This window comes from Candoia aspera, chromosome 1, assembly GCF_035149785.1.
Source record: "Candoia aspera isolate rCanAsp1 chromosome 1, rCanAsp1.hap2, whole genome shotgun sequence".
NCBI lineage: Eukaryota > Metazoa > Chordata > Lepidosauria > Squamata > Boidae > Candoia > Candoia aspera.
The window spans coordinates 257,475,488-257,501,024 of record NC_086153.1 but is presented as its reverse complement, the minus strand read 5'-3'; the positions used below and the strand labels follow the sequence as shown (position 1 = coordinate 257,501,024).

The following is a 25,537-nucleotide window of genomic DNA, read 5'->3' as shown; positions in this document are numbered from 1 at the left end:
TGCCAGTACAAAACACATATTTTAAAGCATTCTGAAAGCTGATTTTCTTTTATGAAAGTAGTCCACTGATACAATGTGATGACGGAAAAAGTCTACAATGTACTTGTTAAAATTAATGGACTAAAATTTTTGTCATTTTTTTCTCAGTGGAGACAAAAATGTGTATAAAACTTGTTAACTAGTGGCTTTACTTTAAAAGTCAACTCAGAAGATACATCTTTTTGAGTTGAGATCCTGATTCAGCTTGTCCCCCAACCTCTCTAATGTGCATTGCTTAAAATAATCCATTTATTTTAATGCATTATTTTAGGCAAGGTATAAGTCTCAGGGCTCCAACCCCTGTTAGGAGTGCAGGAGGGCCTGGAAAGTAAATGTTCAATGCTACAGTCCTTTCACCCTGCAATATGATTCTAGCATCTAAGTAGTGTGTGTGTGTGTGTGGGGGGGGGGTAGAATTAGTCCTCAGAGGTCACCAGGAAAGCCAAGAGCAGTATTAGTCTAAAAGAATGTCTCTGTGTTTGTATTCAGCATTCAGTGGGGAGAAAGGCCTCTTATCTACTCTTCGGAGCAGTGCTATTGGAGGTCTGATAGATTTTATGTATGAGACAAGGGGGTGGGGGGAGAAGGAGAAACAGCTGCCCACATATAAGAGACAGAATTAATCCTGATGCATCCAACCTTTTTTCATTACTCCCATTGGTAAAGTAGATGAACGCTTTCTAAACATTTGGTTCCATGAAGATATAAATGCATAGCTATAATAATGCGGTTTGATGTTATTCCCTTAAGTTTTCTGTTTTGTCTGCTAAAGATCCAATGATTTTTGTTCCTGGGGTCTTCAGGGCCAAAATATGCATTACTGTTGTGAGCAATAAATAAATATCTTTTAATAACCATTTTATCTTTTTATAATGATTGTTTTTATCTATTCACTGTTTTTACCTTATTGTTGTGCGCCACCCAGAGTTGCTTTGTGTGGGATGGGTAGCCATATAAATGTGAGCAATAAATAAATAAAATAAATACTGTTAATATGAAGGGGATAGTAATGCCTTCATATTTATTTTTAGAAGTTGGAGGAGGAGGAGGAAGATCCTGAGTAGGATACCTAGTACAGAAAGGGAAAGATTTTCACTTCCCTTCTTAGTGCTGTCAAAACAAACATTGCCCTCATCTGGTGTAGCTAAAATGGTTTGGAAAAAAATCTCCCACTCATACTAATGGGAAGCCTTTTTTCTAAAATGTCCAGCCATATTGGTTTTGATTGAGCTGGGGAGCAATGAAATAAATCTCACCTAATGCTAAATTTCAACAAAGAATCTTTTTTTCCCTCCATACCTACAGTTTACAATGTATGTACTGTATGTATGTATCTGCATGCTGCACATTAAGGGAGCATCTGGTTTGGCCCTTAGTTTCAGGGTTCCAATGTATAACCTGTGCATCAATTTCATAAGACAGCCTTAAGATGATGAAATGCAAGATTTATGGTATCAGTTGTGGTTGGGCTTACTGGTTTAAGAAATGTAGCCTGTGTGCATTTTAAATCTTCGTTATGCCCTTGGCAGAGTTGTAGCCTGGCTTCTGTCATCTTAGCGTGTGTTAGCTTGGTGCTGTGTGCAACTAATTTTAGCTGATAACCAAGGCCTTGCAACGGTATACAATAAATGTTTATTGTAAGTGATCATAATAAGCACATTTAGAATTGTTCTTTGTTTTAAGAAAGGCAAAGTGCTTTGTAACCAATCAATTTCTTATATGTGTTATGTTCCATTAGAAATATTCTTAAATGCCATGGCTGAAATCCAAAGAATTGTGAGTGGAATACCCTCCTTTCCAACACCTTTCTATTATACATCTTTGTATCTACTGAAGCAAGTATTTAGAAAGTTGTAGGACTCCCCATAGCACGGTGTGATTAGCATAGGATTACAGCAGACAGGGAAGTAAACTAAGCCTTGCCTCCCTCTCTTTATGCTTCTACCCAACCCAGAAAAGACATGGAAAGCAGAGAGGGAGTTGATAAATAAATTATTACATTTGGTAGATGGAATTAGAAAATGGGCAAAATATAATAAAGAACTATTTTGCATAACAATGAAACAGTATGGCACTAACAATTCTGAAAAAGCAGGTATGAAATTGAAAGAGGCAGCAACCATTTATTTGAAACTGCAAGCTCCAAATCTTAGCAGGTGGATATATCTGTCTGAAAGTCACTTGCCCAATAGTTGGCCAGGTACAAAGACACCCCCCCCCCCCCGCTTTTCAGGAGTGTAGAGACTAGGAGTGGAGATGGAGCTTCCTACCCCTTCAATAACTCTGTTCTAATTTGGCAAGGGGGAACCCTTCTCTCCACCTTCCCCTACTACAGTGTGGATTAGTCATTGAGGAACAAAATAGGACTAATCATCAGAGATGGCCTTAAAAACCCAAAGACTTCCTTGGCCTTTTTGGTACAGTGACAATAAAAAGCACAGATTGAGTCAGTCTGAGAATCAGAGCCTGGGTGAGGTAGCCCAGAGGACAGCACTTAAACTGTCCTAACAACCAGGAAACACGCTGAGACAAGGAACTGGTCTCTAATGCTTTATTGCTAGTACATAACAGGAATCCTAACAAACTGAAGAAGCGTGGGAAAAACCCAGCCATATAAACCCCAAAGGTTAAGGCAGTCCCGATCTGTGTCTCTTTGAATGGCTGCCCAATTCCTCAGTGCTACGCATGCACTTAACAGTCTGGATGGGAGCCCCCTGCTCACCATCCTTACTCATGACATAAACTTAGAACAAAAGGGTCTTGAGTTCAGCCACTGGCTGATCCTATTACAAATCCAGGTTATAGTGGATGGGATGGGGAAGGTTACTCCTTGATTATTTACTGGTTTTCAAGCTTTCTGCCTGCAGGGAGCCTTTTCCACCCCCAAAAGTCAAACTATCACAGAAAATAATATGTGATATTATATAAAAGATTAGAGTTATATTAAAAACTACCAGCAGATACAAAATTAACAAAGGTTGCATTCCATGTGATAGTAGTGGAATCTAAAAAGACAAATGAATTGGCTTTTAAATGAAAGAGGAACAAGAACAAAATTAACGTTACACAACCCAGTTTAGAGAACAATCCTTCACTGACAGGGCTGCCTTTGAAAACACATTGCATTTGTAATGCAAGTGCTCCAGCCTCTAGAAATCTTCAAAGCCATTGCATATTCTAGGTTTTCTTGAAGTAGATGCTGTTAATTCCTACTGATATACTGTAACATTTTAAACATTTTTTTAACTGAAAAAAAAAAAGTCTACTCAATGTTCAGGTTGATATACTGTATATGGGTAGAGGAAATCTCTCTCCAAAAATGTTTCAGTGAAGAACATTTCAGCAAAGTGCTGGTACGGCTGAACTGGTTTGAAACATTTACTTAAACTCTATTCAGCAACATGCAGATATATAATCTTAAGGTGTTGGATTTTGTAAGCATATTTGGACTGCTGTTCCCACTCATTATTCCAACACTGGCCTAATAAAATTGCTGTATCTTTGAACATACGGTACTGACAATTATAAACTAGCTGTCTTTCATGTCAGGATGTCTTCAATTACTAATTTTCTCACTGAGAAATCCCAAAAACGTTAGAGGAGCCCAAAGATTTCCAAGAATAGTTTTTGAAAATATGGATGGGCAAGCTGTATTGTCCTCAGAATAATTCTGTGGTTGTTGTTGTTGCTGTTGTTGTTTTCCTGAGCTTTCTAAAAGAATGTTGAAATAAATAAATGCTGGGTAAAGTTCTCCAAGGCCTTTTCTTAAATATTCCGCAAAATATTTGGCCTGTTAAGAAGAGACCAAACAGTTCAAGCAGTGTGCCTCTATCACTGTTATTCACATTATTCTGAGACAGTTTTCTAAATCTGTTTGGAAAGAAATGGGAAGGGAAGATTGATAGAAGCAAGTCCATTACAAGCCAGGCTTAATTTGGATACGACTTTCCAAGCAAGATGAACATGCATTTGTTTTTCTCATTTGAAATGTATCTCCATCGCTATATGAAATCACCAGTCTGCTACATCCAGTTTATTTTGTTCAAGAGCATTTGGAATAACAGTTTGGTTGTTATCCAATTTTATAAAAACAAAAGTAGCGGTTGCCCAGTTGCTTTGTATGCAAAAGGAGGAAGTTTGGGAAATCTACACTGAGCTGATCTTAGGTAACAGGACTAAGAGATTTAGAATACAATTTAGAATTAAAAATGGCAGATTCTTATATATTCATTTATGATCACAAATAGAAATCAAAATAATATACTTGAAAAAGGGGACATTGATGAAAATCCTGCATTTATTTCTCTAAAATTAAGTAGGCATCATCTGAGAAGTTTATATATCATTTTATTCTGTTAAAGGGTTTCAAAAAGAAGTTACAGATATTTGTAAGCTTCTTATGCTGGTGGACAGAATCTTAGGTTCCTAAATTTTGCCTGTGGTATAGATCTGCACAGTCACATCTGCACAATGCACCCTTAAACTGCCAGCTGGACTCTAACTGGCAGAAGAAAAAAATGTCTGAAATGCCAGGTGTTCAGTCTGGACTGCCAGCTACTGTAGCTCTCTTTGAGCAACTCTTCTGGTGATATGCCCTTCCAACTTTACATGCCAGAAAAGCAATTGCCACTCATTTTCCTTTCTGGGGGCAAGTCTAACTAGATATGCATGCTTTGTATGTGTGTGTGGGTATATGCTTGTCTGTGTACATATACACACACAGGCATAAGAATACATGTATATAGAGATAAGTTAAGTATACAAAGTTAAAGTATCAAAATGCACATATATGCAGGCACAAGACGCATTGTGTTGCATGTTCTCAGCTTTGCCTCAGTAAAATCTCTGCAGGTTTGATCAGAGGTCTTTCTCAGTAGCATACTGGCTGTAAGATATCTTGACATGTAGAATTTCACTAGTTTGAAACATGGCAGGAATAATAATAATTACTATCACTACTACTATTTTTTCCCCTAAGCTATCCACTTCATTGCTTAGAATAAGGAAGAGGAGGAAGAAAAGAAGTTCACCAGTGCACCATTTAATCATTTTTACCATCAATTAAGTAGAAGGTTCCATATTTATTTATTTATTCATTCATTCATTCATTCATTCATTCATTCATTCATTCATTCGATTTCTATAGCCGCCCATCTCAGCAAGTGACTCTGGGTGGCTTACAACAATAAAATAATAAAACAGTTAAAACAATTACAATTAAAACAGTTAAAATATAAAATAAATACAAAATAAATATACATGGCTGCCAAGCGAGCAATACATGAATGTTAATACAGCCAAGAGACGGGCCATCCACACGCTTGAGGCCCAAGGCCCGGGCACAACACCAGATCTTTACGGCCTTACGAAAGGACAACAGGGTCAGGGACATCCTGATTTCTGGAGGGAGAATGTTCCAGAGGGCAGGCACTATAGAACAGAAAGCACACCTTCTAGTTCCCGCCAACTGACACTCCCTGGCTGATGGGACCCGTAACATACCCAACCTGCTAGATCAAATTGGACGGGTAGAAACAACTGGGAGAAGACAGTCCCTTAGGTAACCTGGTCCCAAGCCATGAAGCTTTAAAGGTAACAACCAGCACCTTGAATTGCACCCGGAAGCACACCGGCAACCAGTGCAGCTCATGTAACAATGGTGTTACATGTGTCGAGTACCCAACACCATTTACTATCCATGCGGGTGTATTCTGTACCAGCTGAAGCTTCTGAATGCTCTTCAAGGGTAGCCCCATGTAGAGCGCATTACAGTAGTCAAGACAGGAGGTTACGAGGGCATGAGTGACTGTGAGCAAAGCCTCTTGGTGTAGGAATGAGTGCAACTGGTGCACAACCTGAAGGTGTGCAAAGCCCTCCTAGCCCAGGCTGCCACCTGCTCTTTGAGCAGGAGCCATGAGTCTACGACGACCCCAAGATTGCACACCAGGTCTGTCTGGGGCAGTGCAACCCCATCCAGAACCAAAGATGGAAAAACCTTTCCACCGGGAGGCCCACCAACCCAAAGCCACTCAGTCTTGCTTGGGTTGAGTCGAAGCCCCTTGCACCCCATCCAGGCCCTTACAGCCTCCAGGCACTGGGTCAAGACATCCATGGCATCACTCAGGAGGTCTGGGGTAGAGATATAAAGCTGAGTATCATCAGCATATTGATGGTATCTTACTCCAAACTGTCAGATCACCTCCCACAATGGTCTCATGTAGATGTTAAATAGGAGAGGGGAGAGAACTGAGCCCTGAGGCACCCCATAGAGTAGGGGACATGGGCTGGACCTCCTGCCCTCTATCAACACTACTGATATTGCTGCTCTAAATTCTAACAACATGCTTTCAGTATACATTACATAATATAAAACAAAATGGCTACTCTTATTTTTTTCAATATCCTTTGGCAGTTTAATAAGTGCTTTATTAATATTATCTTCATTAATTGTGCATCTTTTACATAAATGGATGATTATTTGTAAAATCAGGAAATGTGAAAAATAAATAGGGGACATGTTCAGGGCTTCAGTGGTAGTGATTTGCTTTGCTGGAAACAAATAAAAGTTCCTGATTAGATTGACAAACCTAATTTTACAGAAGAAAAACTCATTTAAAGCAAACTAGTAGGAACAGGTAAAAAAGTTATTTTCTGTGCCAAGCTTTTATTTAATGCACCAATTTTGTTACTTCTTTCCCTGCTTCTTGCCTAGCTAATAAATGGTTTGGATTATTGTCTTTTAACCACAATACAGATTCTGAAAGAGCTCAACTTCCAGTCAGGCCTGTCTGGATCTCCTCCAACAGGATTTATGGGAATTCAGTGGGGTTGCTAGAAACAACTTTCTCCTCTTCCCACAACATCCATCTAGCCTCCCAGAAAAAATTGCCAATTGTTGGGGATACTGCTGAATGGGACAGGTTTGAGTACGGTGTATGATAATAAAGATGATTCCTTAACTTAAGCAGAGAAAGATGCCCTCTTTGGCCTGTGATCATCTGTGAGGTGGTGTCATGGTGAGCAGAGGATGAAAATTTTGTAATGCAAGCCATGTAGTTTGCAGAGTTATCTTGAAACTTCTTTAGGATTTACAACAGTTCCTTGTTTTACATACAGTGATCTTGCCTGCTGGAAAACATTGTGTATTTCATAGGTTCCCTCTAAATAAAATTAAGTGTGAAGCACAGTGTTCAGTGCCCACAGTTTAACCCAGAACTAATTATATAAAGAATGTCTCTTAGATTAATTAATTTCTGTTGAAATAAAAAAAGGAAAAAAGCATATGAAGCAACCCTTGACTGTATACAAAGCCGAACTAAAAAAAACATGCAGCAATTCCTATCATTATCCTTTCAAATACCCAATCTTACTTAGTTTCTGGATCTTACATCTTAGGAAGTATTAAATAGACTTTGAACAATTAATTAACAATTAAAATGAAAATATCTGAGCACCTGCTTTATAGTTTTAGGAAACTATACTGAAAAATACAGATATAAACATTGGTTTTGTCCTAATACTGTGGGAGGTCAAAGTATGGTAACCTGAGATCCTTTTGTTCAAAACGGTTGGAAGCTACAGATAACGCAAAGAGGAATAAGGACTTTTGGAAGTCATGCCATTTAATGTTGTCATATTTAATTTATTCAGGCTAGAGTAGTTTATGCCCTCCTGGCAAAGGCTACTGCTTGCAAAGAGGCCTTGCATATGTCATTCTCCAAATGGATTCATAAGACTGCCACACATGAATAACCAAACTTGAGAATATGTGTACCTCAAGGTTGAACTGTTGGGTTCTTGATATTTCCTGCTGCCTGCATATTTGGGTGTTGGCAGCTAGAGAGGATGGGTTGAGGGCTGTTTGTCTCCTTCCTTGACTCTTTAGATAAATCCCACCTATATACCACATAAAAAATATAAATATACAACAAGGAAGGAGTCATTTGGATTGCAGCAGGGTAGGAGTATAAGTAATAAATATATGATAAATAAACATTTGTAAAAAATGAAAAATTATTGGATCCAAAAACAGCCCTGTGAAAGCAATAGAACAAATTAGAATTTGTAAGTTTATGCATCCCGAATACCAAATGTCAGACTCAATGTATCACTGATAACATTAGTTCAGGTAACCAGGATCAAATGAAACTATGAATTGTGGCCTGCCAAGTATTTTACAGTGTAAATCAGCAGAAATGAGGGATTTATTATGGCTTTTGTCTGTTTTCTATCTGGGAGGCTTTCAAAACTGTCGTATCCAAATTCAAAACTTCCAGAGACCTTGGTAAGAGAATCCAGTTTGCCATTTGTTGATGGAGAAGCATCCTTGATTACCAGGGAGCTTATGAGCTAAATCAAACTGACTCTATTTTGTTTTCCCTGAGCTTTCTCTTTCCATTTTTCAGTAATCAAATTAAAAAGGATTAAATTCAAGATTTGGTTCAACCCTACCTTCTGAAGTGCCATTCAAAATACAGTCAAAATAGGTTAGAAAATAGCATTTGTGGCTCAGAGTATGTTTAAAAAATAACTGCATTCAATCCTTTTCCTTATTCCCAACACCTTTCTCTCCTTCTAATATCTACCTTATAATTAAATTTTAAACTGTATAATTCTCAGGGCACAGATCAATCTGTTTTTTTAAATATACTGTGTATGTGTGTGTATGTATGTGTATATGCATATGTATATGTATGTATGTGTATATATATATATGTATGTATGTATGTGACACTGGGTGTCATTTATGTGGATGATGCTATTTACATAATGCAATTATATCATAATTACTGTGAAGGGTCACTGACTCTAAACTAGGGTGAGTTTGTGTGATGCTATTTCAAGCATTTTTGTCCAAGGAGTAAGGTCAGATATATGCTTAAAAATACATAAAACAGAATCATTTCTTTCACTGCACATACAAACACACACAAGGGGAAAAATCTGTGAACGAAGCATGGCAAGTGAAATGAGGTCATTGTGTCAGTTCACTGCACTAACACTATTTTAAAAATTTAAAGAGCTTTTGGCTATAAAAAAAGAAGAAGCTGATATTTTCCCTAGTGATAGAAATTTCACAGTGGTGGGTTTGTTGAAGAGGATAAACAAATATAGAAACTCCTGGCTAAATTCAATATGTTATCTTAATAACAAGAGATGTAAGCCTTGAGATGAGGATCTAAAGCATATTATATTTTTATTGCCAGACCGCTGTTAGCATATTGTTTGCCAGAGTAAATACTGAACCTATTTAATTTGGAATGGATATGGATATGCTGAAGACTTCTGAAATGGCAGCTGCTTTTTGCAAAAAAATGTCCTTAGCAACCCATCTCTTTCTCAAACTTTTTCATCAAGAATGATTTATCTAGAATAAAATAACCCATTGCCTTAGAATTTTACAAGCTGAACCTGGAAATCATCTGTCAGGACAAAAATGGATTTTTATTTCCCTCAGGGTGGAATTGAAATATTCATTTCTTCGAAGTAATAAAAGGAAATCAGAGTGATTTTTGAAGCTTGAGATAAAACATGCTAATGTACAGTTTACACTTTTAATATAGTTTCTAAGCCCCAGTACTGATATGCTAGAGTGACTCTCAGTTAAATTGTCTATAGGCAGAATGTTCACTTACCTGCTTCTGTTCAAAGATGCTATTGGTAATCTAGATTTAGATTACATGACCAAAGGAAGGCACAGCTCCGTTACTCTTAAGTGCTGTATAGAAGAGACAAGTTATTACCAGATGCACAGGACAAGATACATCCAGTTTAAATCATTTGATGTATAGAATTATGTTTGATGTTGGCAATTAGATTTGATGTTTTATGCAAGGGCAAGTAATTTACAAAGAAACAAACAAGCTACTGGAGGACTTGATAGACTAACTGAAAAAAACTTAATTAAATCTGATTTGGCCCACAGATAAGGATGTCAGATTGCAATCTGTAATATTTTTCTTTAAAGTAAGTGTCCTTTCATGATATAAAATGGTTGTTTTATGTCTATAGCTATAGCTATACCTAGTAAAAGGTAAAGGTTTCCCTTGACATTAAGTCCAGTCGTATCCGACTCTAGGGGGCGGTGCTCATCTCCGTTACAAAGCCGAAGAGCCGGTGTTTGTCCATAGACACTTCCGTGGTCATGTGGCCAGCATGACTACACGGAACGCCGCTACTTGCCCCCCGAAGCGGTATCTATTAATCTACTCACATTTGCATGTTTTCAAACTGCTAGGTTGGCAGGAGCTGGGACTAGCAATGGGAGCTCACCCCGTCATGCGGATTCAAACTGCCGACCTTCCGATCGGCAAGCTCAGCAGCTCAGCGGTTTAACCCGCAGCGCCACCGCGCGTCCCTATAACTATACCTACACCTATCTATATTGTCTCCCTACTATTGTTGTTTATGGATGCACCTCAGTCTGCCCTTCCTCTACCAACTTTATAACACATTTTGTACAACAGGCAATGAAACTGAATGAATGAAAGTTCAAGGTGAAAATAATTAGAGGAACTACTGCTCCTGTGTCATGTGCAATGAAAGCTTTAAAGGTATGGTAGAAATCTGTCCCATCGTCTTCCAGTCAAAAGACAGGACTGGGTGTAGTCTTTGCTTGGAGAAAGTCTCCACTGCTAATGCCAGAATGCAAAGGTTTCTGAGAATCATCAACCCTTGAAAACCTTTGAAAACCTCTCCTGAAGCAGTGCCCAATGTAGCCTGATTAATTAAACAGCTCATAGCTCCTCCCTAACATCACAAGGAACAGAAATAGTAATAAGGGTGAGCAGAAGCCAGGACTTACTCAGGTCCTGCTTAGGAGCACAAAACAAGAGAGAATCAATGTACATTCTAAATTGGAGCTCTGGGGGTGCTTGAGGATCAGGACATCTATAAAATGTTTAATTTGTGACAAGCTATTACTGGTGCAGGATCTCATTTTGATTTGTGTGACTTCTTGTGGGACAGTTCTGGGCTGCCTCAGCACCTTTCCAAAGATTTTCAGCTGTTAAGACAGTGCTCTCTTTCCTCAGTAGAGAAATGGAGAATCTAAATCAAAGAACTTAGTGACAGAAACAAGACACCATGGCTTATGCCCCTGGCCACATAATATTTATCTAGTTAAAGGGATAGGTTGATATTTTATTGAATTGTCTATAAATAATTTAAAATCATCTAAGGAAAAGAAAAACATACATGCATAAATGAATAAGTTCTGTCAAACTTAGCGTGGCTGATTGAAGTCTCTTTGAGGAGAGATTTCAATCAAGGAGGCAAGAGGGGAATCTAAGTTTAACCAAACTGTCCTCTTCCCTTTATCTCCTAAAAAAAAAAAAAACATATTACAAAAGTACCTCCACTCTCTTAAGACAACTGAGAGGCAGCAATAGGAGTTGTGGGAAGGAAAAGGGATGATCAAAAGTAAACGTCTTCCCTGTTCCATTGATGTAACACACTCACACACACACACACATATGTCTAGGATCAAACAATCATCTCTCAGGGGAGGAAACCAGAGTAAAAATAGTATGCAATTGGAGTATGTATACTGTATATGAAATAATACTTACATAAAGTTATATGGAATGTATTCTCATAAGATTTTGATGTTTTGGAGAAGACTGATCCCAGATCTATGCTTTGTCAGAGAGAACAGTTAATTTTTAGTATATAGAGTGATGGCTTAACAATCAAATGTATTTATTTACTTCAGGTACATTGAGAATAGGGTGCTAACCTTGAGCACATCAAACAGATGTGTACAATGCATTTACCAGCTGTGTGTTAATGCTTTTAAAAGACTATTATTTCAGATCTTGTCTTGAGTAGCAAATTAATGACACCAGAAGCTGTATTGCATGCTTAATGGACTGCAGTAAAGAAAATACATATATTTACTCTTGGGTTTTCTTTGCATGCTCATTATATACAGTGAGTTTCAGTAATTGGAAATTCTTCAGCACAACAGAAAAAACAAAAACAAAAACTTTTGAAATGGGTTTGCCTGTTGTTGCACATACATGGAGTATCTAACCCACTTTGGGTAAGGGCACATGCATGAAAGCAGCATTCTGAACACATGTAAGATGTGGGCTGAAGAAGCACTGCAATGCTGTCCAGAGCTCATTACTTTAATGCATAGACCCATCTGTTTATAATCCAACTTATTTTTAAAGCATGCTTAAAACCAGTCCAGGACACACATTTTCAGGCTGATCATCATTTTTTGTTTATTTTTTCTCTCTAATATGTCCTGTCTTTAACTGAGACCTTGTTGCATTTTTAAAATAAAAATAAAAAATCGTACTTAATGACAATAATAATAGGATTCACAAATGTGGAAAATAAATTCTGACATTCCTTACCTTTCCTTAGGATTTAAGTATCCAAAAGATTAGAATCAGACAGTCTACAACTCGGAACCAATAGCTTTAATTTCTTGTGCACTTCTAAATTGTCAGCCTTTTTTTTTCCCCAGTAGAAATGATAAAATATTTTGGAGAAGAAAGTTTAGTGTAAAATATCATACAAAGATTTTTAGACCTGTTTCAAAGATGCACATCTAATAACTATAGTTCCTTTACCCTGAAATATAAGTATGTGGCTGTTCAAGCTCTGACACTGGGAGCCCAGTGGCCTTCAGTCAAAATGTCCACACAAAAAAGCCTTTCATTTAACAATTAAGGAGGGCAATAGGTAGCAATGAAGAGTAGCTTTGGATACTATTCTGTGGTAGCATGGTTTTCCCATTAGAATCAGTGGATGGCTGCCCATTTTTATCTCGGAATGTTAAGTACACATTATTAGAGAGCCAGTTGGTGTAGTGATTAAGGTGCTCGACTAGAAACTAGGAGAACATTAGTTTTAGTCCTCCATAGGCATAGACACTGGCTGGATGACCTTGAGTCAGCCATTCTCTCTCAGCCCAACTCTCCTTGCAGGGCTGTTATTGTGGAAAAATATGAAGAGACTCAAATGGGAGCTGTACCCACCAAAAAGATATCTCTTGAAACAACACAAAACCACCTCAAAAAACAAAAACAAAACAAAACTGCAGAGAGAAATATTTTAGTTCAGCTTTTATACAGACCTGTACTGGCACAACATCCCTCTGACTAAGTGTTTTTAATTTGTTCTATTTTGTTTTATAGCCATGATCATTTAAAAGAGAGTCAGTATCCAGAACTGGGTTTGGGTTGGGGACATCCAAGTTCAGGGCCTCATCTGGACCACAGAACTTGACTCATTGGCTCTGGGCCAGCCAATCTTCTCTGGTTGCTCGGCTTCACATGTTTTCTTGTGACACTAAAATTAGGGAAGACATTCATGTAAACTGCCTTACAGTAAGGCCTCAGAGAAAAAGGGGGTTAAATACATTTTATACAGTAATGAAGTAAATAAAATCAGTGGCACCAAATATAAGTTGGATTCTGGAGAATGGAATGAGGAAAGCGGAAGGGGAAGGGGAAGGAGAAGGGGAAGGGAAGGGCTATGCATGCAGAAGAGTTTTTCACACAGAATGGAGAGTTACAGTTCTAGTGCTTTGGATTGTCCAAAAAATGTTGGTGTTCGTTCATTTTCATTATTCATGCCAATGAACTTACTGTATGTGAATCTCTGTGAAACTTATCTCCATCAGAAAGTTGAGACCATACCTTTGTACTTAACTTCCTCACTTTGGGCACTCCCCACCGCACTTCTTTTCCAGCCTTTAAAAATGGTATGAATGTCAGACTCAGCTTCCAAAGGTAATATTTGTTCTGAGTATTTAAGTAATAGTGTATTATTTTTATAATGGCCCAGAATTAAAGCCTACATTCTGCATACAATTCCTAACCAAAAATGCAAAGTAAAGAGAAATAATGACAAAGGGGGGACAGGAGACATGGAATCAGAATCAGAGATTTTCAGTTGCTTGCATAATAATTTATGTACAATAATAGGGTTGGTGGTTTCTATCAATTCATACCAATCAATAGGTTGAAGACAGGTTGATGTGATTTAAAGAAGCCAGAGTTTTACTTGAGAAACCTTTTGATATTTAGAAAAATAAAAGCTTTAAAAATCTTTGCCAGGTTAAAACTACCCTCCTCCCACCTCCTTCGTTGTTCTGTAGCTTCTTTGAATGTGGCCGTGTGCATTAAGGAAGTTATTACATCTTTAATGAACTGAGAAATCCAATTTAGAAACCATCTCTTGCCTGCAAGGGGGCCTTAAGCTTCTGGACTAACACTGGAAGTTAATGGGATCCTTAATACCTAGCTCAAGCTATTCTGTCTTACAAGGTTAGGTAGATAAATTCAAGTTGAGTGGAATCACCAGCTCTGCAGCCACTCTGAAATGTTCCGTGAATGACCATAGCAAGAGGAGACCTTCCAGCTTATTATGTGGCTACTGCTATTATTGGAAAGTCATCACCAGTGTTGTAATTAACTCTGCAAAAGCTGTAGAATTGCCTCTTGCATTTGCTTTGATTGGAACCTAAGAAACAGTAACAGAGATAATTAAGATACCAAAAGCCTCCAGAACTATCCAAGATGTTTTAGCATCAGGTATAGGCCAGTGGGGCTTGGAAGAAAAGAAGTATATTTATTTATCATATATATATATAGATTTATATAGCCAGCTGAGAGAAGATGTAAGACACTCAAAAACAGGTAATCCCATGATTTACAAAATACAAGAACAGAAAAAAGAAACTGAAAGAGGGAGAAGGAAAAAAAGTCTAAGTATCTGTTGTATTGTACAATTTTGGAGGGATAGGTAACTCTTGCTTTTAAATAAAATATCTCATTTTGAAAGAACTGGACCCCCTTGTTTCTTCTTGATCCTTCTAAAACCAGTGCACTTGTTTGAACCAAATAGACATGTTCTTCGTACAGTCTCTTAGTTCTTCCCTCCGTCTGTGATATATGAATGCATGTTTATTTTCTTGATATGGAGACAAAGTGGCCTACCAAAAGAACTATAAATCTTAAATCTGGAAATGCTTGTTTTGTAAAAGAACTTGAAAAGTAAAATAGGGGCACAGGAGGAGAACAATAGAATGTCAAACTTTCCTATAATCAATGTATGATGAAATAACGTTTGCACTTGTAAGAGTGCTACCCCATTGATTTCCCTTGGCCTTAATTAATAAACATGGGCATGCTGAAGCATAAAAATTCAGCACCAGAAGCAACAGCCACAATAGTATTTTAACCTCTGGAGTCAACATGGAGCAGTCAACACTTCTAACAGATTTCCACATTCATCTTTAAGTAGGTAGCCTGTATTACTATTTTCAGATTGTGTCTTTACAAGGGGAGGGTAAGAAAGATAGAGCAAGATAAGCTGTATTTATTTAGTCTTTAGGTTATTAATTCTGCTCTGATTACTCAAACAAATCTCATACAGGCAATTTACCAAGTTCAGTGCAGAGTATTCCTGAAAATTTACCAAATGAAGTTAAAGATTGATTTAGAAAATATGTTAGGCATTGAACTAATTCCTTGGGGTTCTCCAGATCCTTCAGTCTTAGTTATTTTAAGAGCGATGTATCCAAGTGAACTATTAATATTTTAATTATCCTTAAAAAAAAACAAAAAAACTTCTAGTTCCTTTCAGTCTCTGAACAGGGCTCCAAAGCTTCACCACCACTGGTAATAGATGTACACTTGGCTCTCTCCCAGCTGTATCCCATAAGAACTTCAAAGTCTTTAATGGTGTTTTCAAAGGAATTTAGAACAAACTAAGTTTATTTATTTTTTTTTAAAAAAAGTAATGCCTGATACTTTTTAAAGATCTTAATTGCAGCTCAAGGACTCAGAACAGCACATATTAGTCACTTTCACTTTAACCTTAGAACAAATTTCTGAGATGGATCCAGCTGTAACTAGTAACTTACCTAGTCAATATGGATTTTACTATGAGTCTAAACAGGCCAGGTGTCATGAGCACTGATGGTGAGCAGGAGGGGGCCCCTATCCAGGGGGGGAAACACATGCATAGGACTGAGGAATTAAGCAGCCATTCAAAGAGACAGATCAGACCTGCCTTGACTTTTGGGGTTTATCTGTCTGAGTTTTCCCACGCTTCTTCAGTTTGTTAGGATTTTCTATCTACTGTAGCAGTAATAAAACACTAGAGACTTATTCCTCATCTCGGCGTGGTTCCTGCTTGTCAGGACACCAGGTCTCATCTTTATATACTGTACTAGTACATGCATCACTGACTTCAGCACCATAATTTATAAAAAACAGTAACTTCTTTTTTCACAACTCAACAGCCCTAAAAGAGAATTTAAGAATAAATGTTGTCATAATCTAATGATCTTTCTTTCTTTCTTTCTTTCTTTCTTTCTTTCTTTCTTTCTTTCTTTCTTTCTTTCTTTCTTTCTTTCTTTTTTAAAGGTAGATATTTTAAACATGGTCTGCTTCTAAATGACCAATCTCTTCAACCAAATAGCTTTTCACTACAAGGTGGTAATACAAGTTAAGTGGCAGGAAGATTGATATTTCCATCCTTTTGATTCAATGGCCTGTGAACGAAAAGGGATTTGTGCAAGATATTCAGACATTAGACTCAATCACTTAACTCAAATTGTGGTTGAAAATGTATAAATTCAAATGAAATGTGCACAGCACTGGGTTAATAGCTAACTACGAAATTGGATAAAATTATAAATAGGACAATATTTACCTCCACCCCAAAATTGCTATGGCTATATTACAAATTGTATGCTTTGTAGGAGTAAAAAGGTTTAAATTATGTCAGATTCATTATTTCTGTCTCAGAAAGAAGGCAAAAGGCAGCCAGAAGTAATCACACACAAACTCATATATCATTGATTCAAAATGGTTTTTGCTTGTATATATAACTGGTTTAAATTAGAGGAAGCTTTGGATGATGTAATTATAAAATTACATGTTAGAGTAAGCTAAACTGCCTATGAGATTATAACATTAATTCTATAAATATGTTAGGTTTTTAAGAAGGGAAAAATATAATGGAAGCCTTAGATGTTTTGACAGCAAGAAAATTAAGAAATCCTCTTTATTTTATCTGTTCTACTCAAACTTCCCCAATATTATGTCCTCTAAATATGTGGGACTAAACTGCAAAGCAAGTGAAATCTGTTGAGTTTTACCTTCTCCCACATTTGAATGTTTAAATTTTAAATTGTATCGACTGTGTATACCAATATATGTACAAAAGTTATATGTTACTTTAAAAAAATATTAGCAAAAACATTCAAACCGATTTGCACTAACTAACTTCAGTGGGTATAGAGCACCTATTCACAGCACAAAGGGGAGTGCATTGTACCTACCAGCTGTAATGATTGCCTATCCTGATATACTCAGACTCACAAGCAGGTACTTAATGATATCTGGTTTATTAAAAGAATAGTATGCAAATACAGAGAAAGCTGAGAATGAAGAAAGGTGTGCCAAATACAAACTAAAAACCCTCGGCTAGAAACGTAATCCCTCCCCTCGCCCAACTGCAGCAACCACCCCCCTCCCAGGTGCTGGTAACCATTTTCCATTGATCCTGAGAAAGTAACCTTGAACACATGAGATAACCCAAACACATTCCAAACCAGCAGCCAACAGATAACAACTCCCTGAAGTGGAATCCTCCTCCCTCCCGAGATCAAACACGCATCAGGGAAATGACATGCGAAACGTTACGATGTACCAGGAACATTGAAATGGTGAACATGACATACCACCCCCCAAAAAATACTAAGGAGCAGGTTTCATAGGATAAGCAGCATGGAAACGCCTGACTAGAATAGGAGAGTGAACATTGTGGGCAGCCACCCACTCAGGGTGGGGGAAATGTTTCCAGCGGATAAGGTACTGCAGGGTGTTATGAAGTCTGCGGGAATCAAGGACCTCCTTCACCTCAAAATGCTGTTGGCCGTCAATCATAATGGGTGCAGGAGGTGTAGGTTGGGCATGCCAGCGATCGGAGTGGTTGACAGGCTTGAGCAAGCTGCAATGAAAAAACAGGATGTAAACGTTTAAGATTGTGTTGCAAATCCAATTTGAAGGTAACAGGGTTAACAACTCCAATAATGGGAAAAGGACCAACAAACTTAGGAGCCAATTTTTTGAGGGCTGCGGCGATTTAATGAACTTGGTGGAAAGGTAGACCTTATCACCAACTTTGAAGTCAGGCTGCAGAGCTCACTTCTTATCAGCATGCAGCTTTTAGGTGGACTGGGCATCTGCCAACGCTTGCTGAATTATTGGCCAAGAGTCGCCCAGGTGTGTAGCCCAGTCAGAAGGTGAAGAAGGCGGTGAAGTGGGTTGAGGTAGATCAGGAATGGGCACGAAATCCCGGCCAAACACAGTACGGAAAGGGGTGTGCCCTGTGCTCTGATGTACAGCATTGTTGTAAGCCACTTCAGCGAAGGGCAGGAGATCAACCCAATTGTCCTGCTGATAGTTAACAAAGGCTCGCAAATATTGCTCCAAGGTTGAATTAAGAGCCTCTGTAGATCCGTCAGTCTCCGGATGCAATGCAGTGGACAGCGCCTGTTTGGTGCCCACCAGTTTTAAAAATGCTGCCAAAACTGGGACGTAAATTGTGTCCCGCGGTCTGTGACCAAACGGGCGGGGCTCCTGTGGATTCTGTACACGTGGACTAGGAAGAGGCAGGCTAACTGAGCAGATGGAATAGAGGCACATGGAATGAAATGGGCTTGCTTGGAAAAGTAGTCCTTTACCACCCAAATCACAGTCTTTCTCTGACCAGGAGGCAAATCTACAATAAAATCCATGGAGATTTCCTCCCAAGGATGTGAGGGGCTGGCCACTGGCTGCAGCAAGCCTTGCGGCTTGCCCCCCTTCCGTTTTGACATGGCACATACAGGACAAGAAGCAATATAGTCTTTGACATCACACCTCAGTGTAGGCCACCAGAATTGTTGCCGTACCAGGTGTAGGGTTTTTACAAAGCCAAAATGACCAGCCAATTTATCATCATGAGACCTGAGCAGAACCTCTCTTTGCAAACTGTCAGGGATGTAGAGACGGTTTTGCTTCCATGCGAAGCCTCGGTCAAATGTAACATTGTCTCTATTCGCTTGCAACCAAGTGTCAGATTTCAGTTCGGAGAGAAACTGTTGTTGCAATTGAGAAGGAATTGAGAGCCTCCCCCCAGACGGTGAAACTGAATCTGAGGGCAGCTGCGCACGAGTCTGGCTGTGAGTGACAGCCTGCATACCCAACTGAGGTTCTGTCCACAATGTACCCACCATGTCCGGTACCGAAGTCGAATCCTGGGGCAGGCGGGAAAGCGCATCAGCCAGGAAGTTCTTCTTACCCGGAATGAACTTCAACTTAAAATTGAAATGGCTGAAAAATTGAGCCCAACGAATTTGTTTGGGGCTGAGCTTACGGGGTGTGCTGAGCGCTTCTAAGTTCTTATGGTCCGTCCAAACTTCAAAAGGAAATTTGGCCCCCTCTAAAAGGTGGCGCCATGCCTCCAAAGCTGCTTTGACTGCAAAAGCCTCCTTTTCCCAAACATGCCATCGTCTTTCTGCCTCAGAAAATTTGCGGGAGAGATACGCACAGGGTCTTAGGCAGCCCCCAGCATCTGCCTGCAACAAAAGCGCTCCAATGGAGAAATCAGAGGCATCCACTTGAACCACAAAAGGTTTAGTGGGATCAGGGTGTTGCAGGATAGGCGCAGCCGTGAACAGGCTTTTTAGCTTGTCAAAAACCACCTGGCATTCAGGTGTCCACTTGAGCAATGCTCCCAGGTTCTTTACCTTGCGTGTGTCCCCCAGACCCTTTGTTCACAATAAATCAGTGAGAGGCAATGCAATTTCTGCGAACCCCTGGATGAATTGCCGATAATAGTTGGAAAATCCAAGGAAAATTTGGAGCTGCCTGCGAATGCGTGGGCGCTCCCACTCTAAAATGGCTTGGATCTTTGCAGGGTCCATTTCAATACCCTTGTCAGAAATTCTGTACCCCAAATAATCAAGTTGAGTCTTATGAAATTCACATTTAGATAGTTTAGCATAAAGCTCAGCCTTCCTCAGTTTGCTGAGCACCTGTTTCACCAAACGCTCATGTTCTTCCATCATTTCAGTGTAAATTAAAACATCATCCAAATAAACCAGTACCCCTTTGAACAAATGCTCATGCAACACTTCATTGATCAATTGCATAAACACCCCAGGTGCCCCTGCCAGTCCAAATGGAAAAACTTTGTCCTGGAAAGAGCCCAGAGGACAGTTGAAAGCAGTTTTCCACTCATCCCCCTCCCGTATGCGGATACGGAAATACGCCTCCCTCAAATCCAGCTTAGAGAAGATTTTCCCCTTGGCCAGATGTGCTAACATGTCTTTTATTATTGGCAAAGGATATTTGTTTAATATCAAAACTGCATTCAGTCCGCGGTAATCTGTACAAAGTCTCAAGGTCCCATCCTTCGCTCGGAATAAAACAGGTGCACCCACTGGTGAATTAGCTGGTTTGATAAAACCCCTTGCCAATTTTTTATCCACAAACTCCCTCAGCTCTGCCAGTTCTTTCTGGGTCATGGCATAGATTTTAGGCTTGGGCAGTTGGGCATTTGGGACCAACTCTATGGCACAGTCAGTTTTCCGATGCGGTGGGAGTTGGTCCGCCTCCTTCTCGCCAAACACATCGGCAAAACCCTGGTATTGCTCTGGCAACCCTTCTAGTGGTGTGGCTGCAAAATGCGGAGTTGCGGCTGCCGCCCTCCCCACTGCAGCCTCTGAGGCGTCGTCGTCTTCAGGAGCTTGATAGAAACCATCCCCAAAAGTCAAAGTCCTGTGCACCCAATTTGTATAGGGGTTTTGTTGGACCAACCAAGGAATCCCCAAAATGACCAAAGGCCCCCCCACTGGCACCACTACGAAAGGCAGCCCCTCCCGGTGGCTACCCATTTGCAACACCACCATGCCCGTGGAATGGGTGACTGGCTTTCCTCCCACCGTAGTTCCATCCAGCTGGGTAAAGATCATGGGCCGTTTTAGCGGAAATTTGGGTAGCTCCAAAGCAGCCAGCACATCAGGGTGGATTAGGCAATGTGAACACCCTGAATCGATCAACGCCCACACTTCCACTGTTTTTGTGCGGGAGCCCAACTTCACCTTCGCTGTCAATGTGGGGTAGTTGCCACTCACCGAAATGTGATCATGCCCCTCCTCTACCACCTGCCCAGTGGTGCCCTTTAAGGCAGGTGGCTGGCGTTTCCCGCCGGCTGGACCAGATCAGGCTCCCCATCGTCTCCAAAGAAAGGGATGTCCTCTGTCTCGGTCTCAGCCAACACTGCCTTCATCTTCCTGGGCAAGGAGGGGGATTTCCCTGACGACTTGGCCGGACACTCCTCAGTCTTTCTCTGCGGGCACGCCGCTGCTCGGTGCCCTTCCTTCCCACATCGGAGGCATTGTCCTTTTGCAAAACGGCTCTCCTTCTCCTCCTGCCAGGCCGTGCGCCCCGTTCTGCTGGTGGTGCCCAGTGGCTTGGCCGCTCTCATCATAGCCATTTGCTTAGGACCCTTCCTGCTTTCTGCAAACTTAGCGTGGGCTTGTTCAACGTTCCCCCCCAGTTGAATCCAGTCATATAGGGTAATAGGAACTGCTCTTCCCAACGACCACCTCAGCACCTCAGGTCTCAGTCCATCTTTAAACATTTCTATTAAGGTCGTTTGTGACCAATCGTCCACCTTTGCAGCTAAGGCTTGGAATTCTAGGGCGTAATCTGCAACAGACCGTGATCCTTGGATCAGTTCCCTCAGAGCCACCTTGGCTTTCTCCTTAGCTAACGGGTCAGCAAAATGCAACTTGAGCGCCCACAGAAAGTCTTCGAAATCTTCCAACTCCAGGGCCTCCATCTCGGTTAATTGGACAAACCAATCAGCTGCCCTCCCCTTCAGTTTGGTGGCCACAGCATTTATCTTAGCACTTTCCGAAGGAAACAGCCTCCCAAACTCCTCCATATAGCTTTTAGCATTGGTCAGGAAGAATGACAGCTTCGTAGGATCCCCATCAAACTTGACCGTGAAATCCCTGTATCTTGCCCCCTGTGGGCTCCTCTTCCTCTCTTTCTGCCCAGCCCTTCTCCTGGCCACTAGGGATCTTTCCTCTCGGGGGGGGGGGGAATTCGAAACCCTGGCTTTGGGATTTTTCTTTTCATCCTTACTTTTCCCCCTTCCTCTGTCTTCCAAACACCGGGGGGGTGATGGGGACGAACGTCTGGGACTGCGCGATGGTGATCCCGCCCGATGCCTCCTCCGGTCCTTCTTCCTCATGCTCAGGGGGGGAGGGGGAGATAGATGGGGCCAACCATCTGTCGTGATGTTCCCTTCCCCCTCTGTCCTGGCCACACCACGCCAATGACATCTTTGCCATCATGTCTTCTAGGGACTGTATCCTGGCTTCCCACCCTTGTGATTTCTCAGGGGCCTCGGAGTCCTCCAACCCTGTCTTATCAACCCTGACTACATTCGGGGACAGCGGATACCTCTGCTTCCCAGATGTCTTAGACGTTCCTGGTAGGGTTCCCTGTTCCTCACCCCACGTCATCCGACCAGCCGGCGATTCTTCTGCTTTCTTAACCACTTTGGATTTTACAGCTTTTCCTTTCGCTGGGCTGGAACCCGAGGTCTCCGATAGGTCCTCCGATTCCGGAGTGGGGGTCCTGTCCCTTTTCTTTACTGTGTAATCCGGTTCCCCCACACTTGATTCTTCACTTTCCCCCGAGTAAGGAGTAGGCTCAGTCATCGCTAACTTTATTTCCTCACAGATACTCTGGAAGGATGTTAGCGGTAAAGTTTTAAGATTCTCAGCTTTATGTAATGATTGCCTATCCTGATATACTCAGACTCACAAGCAGGTACTTAATGATATCTGGTTTATTAAAAGAATAGTATGCAAATACAGAGAAAGCTGAGAATGAAGAAAAGTGCGCCAAATACAAACTAAAAACCCTCAGCTAGAAACGTAATCCCTCCCCTTGCCTGGCCGTAGCAAACTCCGCCCCCCCCAGGTGCTGGTAACCATTTTCCACTGATCCTGAGAAAGCAACCTTGAACACATGAGATAACCCAAACACATTCCAAACCAGCAGCCAACAGATAACAACTCCCCGAAGTGGAATCCTCCTCCCTCCCTAGATCAAGCACGCATCAGGGAAATGACATGCGAAACGTTACGATGTACCAGGAACATTGAAACAGTGAACATGACACCAGCCCTTTGGCTGTTAAAAATCCAAACATATATGGTCTAAATCCCTGTAGTCTTGCTGATTGCCTAAATGGCCAACACTGCATAGTTCATAGAGTTTAAAGAAACTATTTAGGTCATTGAGTGCAACCGCTTGGTCAGGAATCCAAAGGAAAACATTTCTGAAAGATGAACATCTAGCCATCATTTAAACACATCCAGTGAAGGGATCCCTCTATCTTTTGGGATAACTGATTCCACCATCAAATTACTCTCACTGCTATCCCTTCAGTCCTAGGTCCCCAGGCCTGTACCAGACAGCCGAGTTTTGCCCAACAAGGGCCCTAGGTGCCATAGATGCAATGAAATTCCCCTTGTTGAGGCAAGGATGTGACATGATTCTCCTCAATAAGGCACTTTACATCTCAAGCTTCCTGTCTAGTTCTCTGGTTGCTAGAAATACTGGATGAGAGGCTCAGAGTGACTCAACATGAAGGAAACCATTAACATCACTTTGTTTTTAGAACTGGCCAGGGAATCATACTGCTTTACAAAGCAGCTTTCAAGAGGTGCTCTGCACAAACGTCCATTAAGTGAAGCATCCTTTAAAAGTTTTGCACTACCCCCCAAAATCTAACTTTTCTCTTAACTGTCCTAATTTACTTTCCATATCTGTAGAAGGATTCCAAATGATTTTTATATTGCTTTTGCTCTGAACTGTGTTTTTGTTTTTTTTGTTAATTTGGGGTAGAAGGTATGCCATTCTAGCATTTTCTTCTATTCACCAGCTTACCATAACAACACATTAAAATGTAAAGGATGAAATTGTCTCTTCCTATAATTTTATAAAGGAAGTATGAAAGTCAGACATCTGGATGGTGGCATCTTTGGGAAAAATTAACAACACACTCTAGTAATTGCTTGTTTGGCAATGTTTAGCCAAGAGCCCTAAATGCAATGTCCTTTATGACTTGTGAGATAAAACCTTGCAAAGCAATTCATATGCTAAAAATGTCCAATGCTGCATAAAAATTTCTTATAGCCAACATAACCATCTGGTCCACTATCCTTTTCCCACTTCTTTTACATAAACATTGGACATAACCATAAAACTATTTAATTTTTTGTAAAAAGGCAATTATCTATAAATCACTGTGGTAGTTGTATTTATTTAAAAAAATAGTACCCAGGTTCTCTGTCAGATATGGTAGTTAAACATGGATGGACTGTAGATGACCCAGATGACTGTAGATGTTCTTGTTGCTGGAGTAATAGTTAACCAATTGCAAAGCATAAGCTCCTAGTCTCAATGTCTCCAAGCTCAAATAAGGAACAATGTTCCATTTACCACTATGAGGAAGAGCTATATTGGTGCATTAGAGGTTGGTTGATTAATGATGATAAAGTTATGTTGTAATAAATGACAGAAGGTGCCATAGGTTGTCTCCTATATCATTAGGAATTTTTGGCATGTCCAATCACAAGCAATGATATTCCATACTCAGTAATATTGTGTCAATATCCATGCCCAGAATGTGATACTGTAATGAAAGATAGCTTTTCCCCAATGGGCAGATTTGCCACAATTGAAATCACGATGTGTTCCCATAAATCTTTTATAAAATGGCTGGCCAACTCAAATAGCAGTTGCCTCATGCTCAGAGGACAGTCAGAATTTTTATAAAGTATAAAACAAGGAAAAAGACAACTACGCAAAGCAGCTGATTATACACAATGAAGTTGCTATCTATCTGTTAGCCAATATCAAAACTTATGGGGTGAATGAAAAAGGTTGTGAAATAATTAGCATCCCTCTTACAAATCTGGGAAGGGGAATCAGGGACAGAAAAAACCATGGGAATTATTCATTTTTCCTTTTCTAATTATGACTCCTAATTGGTTTTCTCCCTGCAAGATTCCAATAGATGGACAAGAATAAAATAGGGGAATCAGGGCAGCTTTGGGACACTGACCCAGTTTATGGTTTAAAAAGTTAAGCAAATACTTTTCCGTAGGACTTTTCTGTTCTTTTTACAGGTGGACCTTTCATTTAAGAAAAAGAAAGGAGAAAAGTTGACTTTTCACATGTATGCAAATTGTAATTCTTCCCTAAGAATAAAATGTTTTCCAATGATCCAAGCGTTACCATATGTGTTTTAATGAAATTTCTAAATATTTAAACACAATATGGGATATTTTCTGGTCCCTTGAAGCTGATAATAAAATAGTCATCAGAAAGGGATGTTAAACTCTTCCTTTTTTATGTCTTTCCTCCACACTCACTGATACTCCCTAAAGAAA

General features: G+C 40.1%; 1 protein-coding gene across 2 annotated transcripts in view; it reads left to right on the top strand.

Moving 5' to 3' along the window:
- Positions 1-25,537, top strand: part of LUZP2 (leucine zipper protein 2) — a 376,168-nt gene that overhangs the window by 294,281 nt on the left and 56,350 nt on the right. The window lies entirely within an intron of this gene.